We start from the raw sequence: 6530 nt of genomic DNA, 5'->3' as shown, positions 1-6530 counted from the left end.
TCAGACCAGGGTCTTTGTTACCAGTTGGTGGTTAGCTCAAGGGCTTGTCTCAGTATTTGGAACAGTGTAGATCAGAACCAGGAGGCTGCTTCTCCCTTTCTCCCTTCTTACCAGCCTTCAGTTCTATCAACCGAGGCTTCATATACAGAATTTCCCACAATACCCAGCTCTCCTTTAGCTTCCTTCCTCCAGCGCTTTGTCTTCACACTCAAGCCCCAATATCTATCTTACATCTTGTATTACTTCAGTGTAGTCCCCTTGCCACCATCCCCACTCACACTTTAGAATGCCCCATCAGAGTTGTCATCATCGGAGTTAAATCAGTTTCCTTGACCTGGTTGCTTCTCTGCCCTAGGACTTGGCACTGCCTCATAGTGCATATGGTGCTGCTCTCCTGTCTTGTACAAACTCCTGTAACTTGGCTGAGATTGTGCAGAGTGCTGTCGAGACATGCAGAGATCAATAAAACCGGGTCCCTCTCAATCCCTCTTTCTCCAAACCCATGGTGTGATGCTTATTGAATGAATGAATAAATGCCCTATGCATCCCATTTCTCTTTGCTGATCCTCAGGATTTAAGGATTAGATCAAATCAGGAAACTGTGGTCCAGGGGCCAGCTGCCTAATTTGGAAATAAGGTGATTTGGAATCAGGACTGGAATTAGGGTTGTGGATGAAAAAGGGGCCACATGCTAACCTGACAAGCTCAGGGGAGGCCTGCATGGCAGCCTTACAAACTCAAAGGCCTAAAGTAACCACAAAGGACGGTCTGATACTAAAACTTTTAACTAAGAGTGAGCCTTGGTGGGTAGTCATTTCCTAGGCCGGTATCTTCCCTGACAAAGGTCCATCTTTACCTTAAATGAACCTGTCATTGTTTTTTCGTATCTATGATAAAGATAACATATCTTTGGAATGTCAGGGTAACCCGGTTTTCAGACCCTTCAAGGCACAATCAGTGCACCAGGGCAGAGACCGTAAATCCTTTCATTGTTATTGTTATCATGTTAATTGTTAAGAATTTTATGTCTATTGGTTTACTTTTACCCAATCCCAGAGATTTCCTCCTTTTGCTTTCTCCTGCCTCCCTAATCCCACCGATGGATTTCCTGTAACCCTCTTACACCTCTTCTTTTGATTGTAATGTATAAAATAAGGTACAAAATAGGTATTCTCTGGAGCATTTTCTCAATCCATTGAGATTTTTCTTCCTGGTAATTGTCATCAGTTTGTCTCAAATAAACTCATAAAAATTCTCTCCAGGTTTGAATGTTTCTTTGTTTCTTTTTTTTTCTTTTCTGAATATATCTTTATTGATTTCAGAGAGAAGAACATCAATGATGAGAGAGTCATTGATTGGCTGGGCTGCCTCCTGCACACCCCCGACTGGAGATGGAGCCGGCAACCCGGGCTCCCGATAGCCTGGATTCTAGGTCGATGCTCAACCGCTGAGCCACACCCGCTGGGCTGAATGTTTCTTATCTAGACGGGGTAAACAAGTGCGGCAGGTTCTTGCTTGGCAGGGTCAGATCTTGTCTTTTTGGAAGGTGGGCCTAGTTTCTTCATGCTAATGAGCAGCATATTTGACGTCTCCTCCCCCCTCCTGTTTTCATGTTGGTCTGGATTGTGGTAATGTATGCGATTGCTTCAACCTCTGCTTTTCCTGGCACCTTCCCCACCAGCCAGCTCCTGGAGACCCCTCAGTCCACAACACAAATTGTTTGCCCATAAGCAGAGCACCGACCCGTACCTTGGGATCCCTGAGAGATTTAAAACCTGCACCTGCCAGTCCACCAGAACTAACAATGGAGCCCAGACACCAGGTGGTGACTTGACAGCAGAGGGTCTGGTTCAGGTCCTGGAGCAGCAGGATGTGGGCTTTGGCAGGCTTAACATCTCAGGGTCTATTTCCTCACCTGTAAATAAAACAGGTGGAATAAAATGTTCCCCAAAATTGCTCCGAGTCAAGCTCTGCCAGAGCTATGGCTGTTATCAATAGGAACTACTCTGACTTTTTTTTCAATCCTCACCTGAGGATATTTTTTCCATTGCTTTTCAGAGAGAGTGGAAGAGGGGTAGAGAGAGAGAAACACTGATGTGAGAGAGACACATAGGTTGGTTGCCTCCCACACGTGTCCGGACAGGGAAGGGGCTGGGGATTCGAGCCTGCAACCGAGGTACATGCCCTTGACAGGAAATCAAACCAGGGCCCCTTCAGTCCGAAGGCCGACGCTCTAACCACTGAGCCAAACTGACTAGGGCTGACTTCTTTTAAGTTTATTTTTCAGATCGAAAGCCAAGCCACAAACTCCAGAGACAAACTCAATACCTGGTTGGGAAAGTCCCTTCCTGCATCCCAGAGTCAGTGCTGCACAATCCTAGAATGCTTCAGTTTGCTGTTGTATACCTGGACATTAGTGCTCCAAAAAAGAAGCCTGCTAACCTACTCTCTGATTGTTTAACCCCAGCAATTTCCATGTCCTCAAACCATAAAACCCCCTGAGCCCCACATCTGGGGTGCAGAACCTTGAGACAGGCCAGTAAGCCAGGACTAGTGGAACAGGGAAACTGAGACTCATAGTGGAACAAACTGCAGAGAAATTTACAGCAGACACAGAAGGTCACCTCTCTAGAAACAACATCTAGGCCTCAGTTGTATTTCAGCTCCAGGCCCAGAAAAGCAGCAAAGCCCGCTGGACGACGCCAAGACCAGCTGCAGTGACTATGACCCCCTGCCCTGACACTGACCAATTGGTGGAAATCACGGTCCTGGAGGAGCAAACCTAGAAAACAGATGAATATTCTGCTGAAACCCTCCCCTGAGACCTCCCCTAAGACTCCCATCTGTGAGAAAGAGATAAAGCCTCAAGACAAAGGACCCAGGCGTGCTCTCCCTCTGGGGAGCACCCCTCCATTCTTTCCCCACGGGCACGCATCTCCTAAACTCTAGGGGTACCCCAGGAGACTTGCAACCAGGGCAGCAATGGGCAGCGGCTACTCCTCACAGGCGAGTCCCCTGAGCCTGTTCCCAAGGCCCCTTTTCTCTGACTTCTCTAGGCCCTCCTGCTGCTGCTTCTATGCTGAGCCCTTACTTGTTTCACTGTCCCCAGCTTTAATAAATGTTCCCTCATAGTCATCTTGACTCGTGCTGTGAAATTTTTCCTCCACGAAGTCAAGAACCTATGCACTACTGGCTGGTCCTAGGCAGACCCACCAAGGGCCAGGTCGGTCCCCTTTCCAGTAACAGCCTGAGGCCCCATCTCAGGTCCTCACCCTCTACAGAGCCTCAATAAATCTGCCTTTGCTTTTATCAGTGTCCCTGGTCTAAATTCTTCTATATTAGGAGACTAGAACCCAAACTTATCGGTAACATAAAGGGGGAATAACAATTCCTACCTCCCATGGTGATTGTGAGGACTTAATGGAGGTTCTATTTACAAAAGTGTTTTGTAAACTGTAAAACCCCATGCCAATGTGAAATATTTCCATTGGGCTGATTAAAAAAATACAAAGATGCCCTGGTTGGGTGGCTCAGTTGGTTCCAGCATCCTCCCATATACCAAAAGAGTTGTGAGTTCAATTTCCAGTCAGGGCACATACCTAGGCGGCAGGTTGGATCCCAGTTGGGTTGGGTATGGGAGACAACCAATGGATGTTTCTCTCTTTTCCCTCTCTCTTCCTCTCTTTCTAAAATCAATAAGAATATATTCTTGAGTAGGGATTTATAAATAAATAAATAAATAAATAAATAAATAAATAAATAAATAAATAAATAAATAAAATTAAACAAAAGGATATCTCTGAGAAAGATGTGGTTCAGCTGGGTTAGGTGTCCAAGGTAGCTTCACCTGGTCATGGTCCTCTCTACCCCCCTGCCTCTGCCTGCCATCTCTCACCATGGAACTGAATTCAGCTGCTTGCTGAAACAAAAGTCAAATTCCTGATAAAGCTGCTGGTGCAAAAGGAAAGAGGTTTATTCCGCTGCTTACACTTTGGTGGTGGACTCTCCTTCAAAAGACCACCTCCTCTTCCCGCTCGAGCCCGGGGTTCTTACAGGGGTAGGGAGGGGAGGCTTTCCCCCATCCAGTTACCTTGCTAGCTTTTGGCCTGCTCAGGCCCTCTCCATCCATCGTTCTAGCGTCTGGCTGCTCAGTGTAAGAGCCTCCCCCTGCACCCTCTTGGCCAATGGGGGAGACTCCCCGGCGCTCCCTACCTACTGTATGGGGGGGGCATGGTGGAGGACCCCTGTTGGGAAGCCTGGAATTGCTGCAGCCCTCAGCCCCCTCTAGACACTGGACACTGAGCTCACATATGGGGGAGCCCGATAGAGTTCCCTGGGCGTCCCTGGATCCCCACGTGCCTTCGAGCTCTGTGCGGCTCCACACGCCTGCCCCTCCAACTGACCTTACAGTAACACCCTTGTCACTCTGAAACCGGACAACAGTGGGTCTGGGCTGCCGGCCCCTACCTGAGCCAGTTAGCAGAGAGGCCTGAATTGTATATGAGCATTTATTCCAGTATCACTGGCAATATGGGAGAGCAGGGGGTCATCCACGGAAATCTGCTCCGCCGCCCGGAGGCCAGCTGCTCATATTGGGTAGAGGGACAAAGGCTCCATGGAAAGGAGGAATGACAGGCCTGGGGAAGCAGCCAAGGTGTAAGGGTCACAGGCTACAAGCGAGGTGGGCTGGGGTCGCACAGGGCGGGGCCTCCGGCGCTCCATTATTCGCGGAACAGGCTGTTCCCCTTTCCCTGAGATGGGCAGTTCTCGGAAAAGGAGGCTGGACCCCGTTCCAAGGGTAATTCCCACGTCCGGGCCTACAGCTCCCAGCCGGGTGAGAAGGCGCTTCCTCTAATCAGAACAGAGCCACCACCGTCAACAGAGCGAGATTAATATTTCCTGTGACTACAGTGAACAGTCCGGCGTCCGGAGCGCGGCCACCAGCTCCGCCCGCGGCTGTCGGGCCGCCCTTGGCCTTGACCTTGGCCTGGCCTTCGCCCCTGGGCGCCTGTGCTCCATCCGTCCTCGGGCCGCGAGGGCCTCGCTTTTGTCCGCCGGCCTCTCGGGGATGGTGGTTGGTTTCCATCAGAGGCTCTGATTTAAAAATCGATCCTTTGGCGAGGCTACATCAGGGTTGGGAAGGAGGAACACTAGCGCTCGGCGGCGCCGGAGGCCTGCGCGGCCGGAGCGCCGGCCGGTGGGCGGGGCGCCCCTTAGAGGCTTCCTCGCGCCTCGGCCGGGAGCGGGCGCCTGCGGCCCACAGACGGGCGGGGCCGCCGGGCGGCGGGCGCAGTGCGCAGGCGGACGCGGGAGCCCGCGGGGGCGCGAGCCGGTCGCGGGCCGCGGGCGCACAGCGTGCGCGTGGAGCGCTCGCCGCAGGCCCGGTGAGTAGCGGGGGCTCGGGGCGCCGGGTCCAGCGCGTGGAGGGGTGTCTGCCCGCGCGCCTCCCCCCAGAGGTCGGCCGGCGGGCAGAGCGGTGCGCTGTGGTCTAGGGGGAGCCAGGGAGGAGCCACCCCTGGGGCATCTTGGGGCGACCCGGGTGCGTCAGGGGTGCGGCCCCCTGCGCTGCCCAGCCCGGCCGTGCTGGAGACCCGCACCCGGCGCTGGGGACCGGTCCTGGCACGTGCTGGGAAAGCGGGGCCCCCAGGAAGGAAGTTTCGGGCGCACACTGACGCGTGGAGCACAGAAGCCCCACCCAGTGGGTGCTCTAATCGTCCGGCGGCCTGAGGCCCCCGGGCGGGAGTGCGGGGGTTCGGCGGGGTGCGGTGGCGCCTTGCGGGGTGAGGGCCCCGAGGTGCTGGGAGCGCAGTCGTCGGGGGCGGCGCTGGGGCGGCTGGGCGCGCGGGAGCTGGGGCCGGGGGCGCTGGGTGGGCCCGCACCCAGCAGGGGCCAAGAACTGGTGGCAGGGCTGCGCAGTGGCCGGGAAGGGCCCTGGAGGGGTTGAGCCGAGACCCGGGGCTGCTTCCCGCGGCTGAGCGACGGAAACTCGGGTGGTTGGGCCACGGGCGGGCAGGAGGGCAGGTTCCACGTGCCGTGGGAAACCGTGGGTCGGTTTGCGTTAGAGAGACTGGGTGTCCCAGGACGGGAACATGGCGACACGCTCCCTCGGGGATTGGTTTTCCGGCCGGTCGCCGGCCCGGGAGCCCCGGGAGCCCCCGCAGCCCCGGCGCCGCAGCCACCGCCCGGCGAGCTCCGCGGGCCGCACGGCCCCGCAGCTGGTGACGGGGCTGCGCCCTTGGCGCTGGGAGCGGGAAGGCGGGCCTTGCGGATACTAACACTGGTGCTGTTTCGAAATGTGACCTGTTCCGTGCTCTGCGGGGGCCGGCGGCGTGTTCCCTCTGGCGGCACACCAAGAAATGTGCCTTTTGCCGATCTGACAAAATACGGATAATGTCGATTCGCTCCCACCAGACAGCGACGGCTGCGCTGGCGGTTGGCGGAGTTTTATTTGATGGTCTCAGGGAGAAGAGGTCAGGGCCCTGACTAAATAGTCAGGTTTCGCATGTTTTAAAAATCCTGGCGGCAGGCGG

Source organism: Miniopterus natalensis, chromosome 5 (assembly GCF_054644295.1).
Source record: "Miniopterus natalensis isolate mMinNat1 chromosome 5, mMinNat1.hap1, whole genome shotgun sequence".
Lineage (NCBI taxonomy): Eukaryota > Metazoa > Chordata > Mammalia > Chiroptera > Miniopteridae > Miniopterus > Miniopterus natalensis.
The sequence above is the reverse complement of the archived record's forward strand: the minus strand, read 5'-3'. Positions refer to the sequence as shown.